Raw genomic sequence first — 3,929 nt, 5'->3', positions numbered from 1 at the left:
AAAGAATGCTTTCCTTAATGGAAAACTCCAAGAGGAAGTTTATGTTAAACAACCTCCAGGGTTTCTTGACCCTAAGTATCCAAATCATGTCTGTCGATTGGATAAAACTCTTTACGGGTTAAAAAGGCCTCTCATGCCTAGTATGATACCCTCTCCTCATTTATTATCTTTGAGAAATTTATCCGTGAAAAGATTGACCAGACCTTATTTCTTAGGAAAGTTAAAGGTCATATCATTCTAGTATAAATTTATGTCGATGATAATATATTTGGTTCCACTAATCCCTCTTTGTGTTTTCGGTTCGTTGATCGCATGAAGAAAGAATATCATACGAATATGATGGGAAAACTAACCTATTTTCTAAGTCTCCAGATCAAGCAATCAGATAAAGGTATCTTTATCAGCCAAAGTAAGTATGTTAGAGATATGCTGAAAAAGTTTGATCTATCTAACAGCTCATCTATGAAAACTCCAATGGCTCCTCCTCTCTCTCTAAACAAGGATCCAAACGGAAAGCCTGTAAACGTTACTGTTTATAGAGAAATGATCGGCTCTCTGTTGTATCTCACAACTAGTCGACCAGATATCATGTATTTTACTTGTCTTTGTGCACGATATCAATATGAACCTAAGAAATCCCATCTAATTGTTGTAAAACGCATATTCAGATACATGAAGGGAACTCTTAACTTGAGTCTCTAGTACCCTAAGGGTTCAGTTTTTGACCTAATAGGTTATTCGGATAGTGATTTTGCAGGATGCAAAATTGATAGGAAAAAAACCACTAGAGGCTGTCAGCTTCTAGCTGGAAAGTTGGTAAGTTGGACGAGTAAAAAGCAAAATTCTGTGTCCACATCAACTGCAGAAGCTGAATATGTTGCCGTTGGAAGCTGCTGTGCCCAAGTTCTTTGGATGAAAAACTAGCTCAACAACTATGATCTACAGCTTTCCAAGATCCCTATCTATTACTATAGCACCAGTGCTATTGCTATTGCAAATAATCCTGTTCTTTACTCCAAGACCAAACATATTGAGATCAGATATCACTTTATCAGAGATCATGTTATGAATGATAATATTGAACTTCACTTTATTCCAACTGATTACCAACTCGTTGACCTTCTTACAAAGCCTTTTGATGAGACAAGATTTAACATCTTGATCCGCGAACTTGGAATGTTGAACTCTGAGGATTAATTCCTCAGCTACAAGCATTGCTCAGTAAGTGAAATGATTTAGTGTTCTTATTCTATCACTGAACTCTTGAGTAAATATATCTTCTCTCTCTAAGGTATGTATACTTATTCTTTCTTTTCAACTTAAAACTATCACTGAATCTTTCCATATTCAGTGATCAAAATATTTTAAAAGATTGTTTCGGTGTTTCTTCTATCACTGAACCATTTAGGCAAGTATATCTCTCTAAGATATTACTTATCTTTTCTTAAAACAAAAAACCATCACTGAACCTTTTCTCATTCAGTGATCAACGTTTTAAAAGTTAAAATTTCTTCAGTGATTCTTCTTATCACTGAACCTTTTTAAACCTATCTTTAAAAAGATATACTCTCAAATACATATCCTTCAGTATATGTTTTTGAATAACTTAAACATTTTGTTTAAAAGAAAATGGAAAATGAAACGTCTTATGATGTCACTTTGTTTTATTTGATACGATTTTTTGAGACGCGCGTACCATTCTGACACACGCGACCCTCCGTAATTCCATCCAATCATGGATGAGGACGTGCTAACTTTTTCATTGTTGCACAACTTTTAAGTCGTATGTTTCTCTCTCCTCCTTCCATTTCTCTCTCCTCCTACCTATAAATATGAGACATCTCCTCTCATTTTACCTTACGCCTTCAAAAACTTTTGTCGAACCTCTGCCTCTAAGACATTTGCAAGCAAGAACTTAAAGAACTCTCAAAACCATCAGCCTTCTTCTTCTAAAAATCACAGGTTGATAACTCTTTTTTTTTATCTGTTCTTCTTCTAAGAAACTTATGTTATGTTATTTAAGAACTTGTTCTCTTAAAAAACTAACATACAGATTATTAACACAATCTTATACTTAATTATAATCTAAAGTTTCTATACACTTATTCTTCTAGAAAAACTCTAAATCTTATTGTGGATTTTTCAAAAGAAGTTTTATCGATTCAAAAATTAGAGTGTACATTTGTATCTTGGATTTCTAACAAACTTGTTATCTTCTATTTTCTCTTATATATTATAGAAATGTCTGCCAATAACGTAAACTTCTCTATTGATGAAGTGTCTTTCAAGCCCAACAACCATGTGGCGCCTCTAGACATTCCTGCCAATAAATCACATTATGAGGATGCTGCTAGATTCCTCAAGAACTCTCCGATTTTCTTTGCTCTCTCCCATGAACTTGTCATGGTGAAAGAAGCCCTTCAGCAGTTCTGGCTTACTGCTGAAGTCAAGCAAGAAACTGACATGACTGGTAAACCGGTGGAGAAAATCTTCTTCACCTTTAACAGGATGATCGTCAGTTTTGGTGTAGCCACACTATAGATCGCTCTCCAGCTACCAAAAGGACCTTATGATAGTGAACCTTCCACTGAGGATATCGTCTTCTGCTTAGATGATATTGGCTATACCTGGCCAACAAAGAAGGACTCCAACGATCCCCTCAATACGCTCTCAAAAATTGAGAAGAACCGCATGTCAGCGGTATGGCAATATTTGTTTTCCCATTTCATTTAATGTATGGGAGGCAAAACCGGTGGACAAGACCAAGCGTCTAAAGTTGCATTAAACATTGGAGTTTCCATCATTCGCCAAGGGCCAATCAACTTTGTTGGCATTTTCTTTGAAGACCTGGTGCTGAAGCTAAACAAGCTCCAAAGGGAAAAAGTGGTGCCTTACACCAAATTTTTGTCTATGGTGTTTGCTAAGATCTTTAGCAACAAGTACTCCACGGAAGGCAAATTGGCTATCTGCAGACTTGGATCCAGAATCTTGGATTATAAGCTTTAATCTGAAGATGTTGCGCTTTCCTCTCTACTGGATACCTCGCGCAACACACATTGCAGTACTTTTTCATCTTCTGCAACTGTGCCTGCATGTACTTTTTTATCTTCTCCAATTGTTTCAGTATGTCTTTCTTCTCTGGCTTTGGTGGTCAAGACTAAGACAAACCCCCCTCAGTCTATACCAACCACCACCACCACCCTCTCATCTAAAAGATCCTTCTCTCAAACCACTCTTGGTTCTCCTTCGAGGGCCAAGAAAGCCAAAAAGGGGATTCCTACATCCCTGGTTGTTACCTCTCAAAAGGTTCCTGTTAGCTCTCATATTTCATTTAATGTAAAAGTATGAAAAAGTATTACTGCAAGTGTTGACAGAAGGGTTCTATCACAGAAGACCACAGAGGACTAACAACAGAAGATATACAAAAGCGTACAAGTCAATAATGACAGAACCTCTATTGTCTCTCACAGAGGTTCTGGAAACTGATCCTTTGGCATCAAGTGCTTACAAGTCATATCCAGCAGAGCCTCTAGGATGGCTCACAGAGGGTCTGCAGTTTATCTTCTATGAAGAACCACTTCTCACTGCTTTACTTAGGTTTGTTAGCTGCACGTGCTTATCACGTGACTATGTTTGTAATATACTTTATTTGAACGGCTTAGATCATTTCACTTGTCTAGGTCATGTCAGAAAAGCCGTTAGGAACTAGTATAAATAGCAGCTTAGGCCTTTGTAATTCAATGTGCTTCCCGTATTGTAATTGTCAATATTTTCAATCAATTGAAAATCATTTGAAGCTATTCTCTCGTGTTCTTCATTCTTCATCTGTGTGTTCTTGATTGATTTCTTACTCTGTTTGTTCATATATTGTTTCCGCTGCACTGTTATTGTCTAAAAGATCATCCAGAGTATTTGGTTAATATCATAAG

The sequence above is a fragment of the Cynara cardunculus genome, unplaced genomic scaffold (genome assembly GCF_001531365.2).
Source record: "Cynara cardunculus var. scolymus isolate 2C unplaced genomic scaffold, CcrdV1 Un_Scaffold_1452, whole genome shotgun sequence".
In the NCBI taxonomy this organism is placed as follows: Eukaryota; Viridiplantae; Streptophyta; class Magnoliopsida; order Asterales; family Asteraceae; genus Cynara; species Cynara cardunculus.
This window is presented reverse-complemented; position numbering follows the sequence as displayed.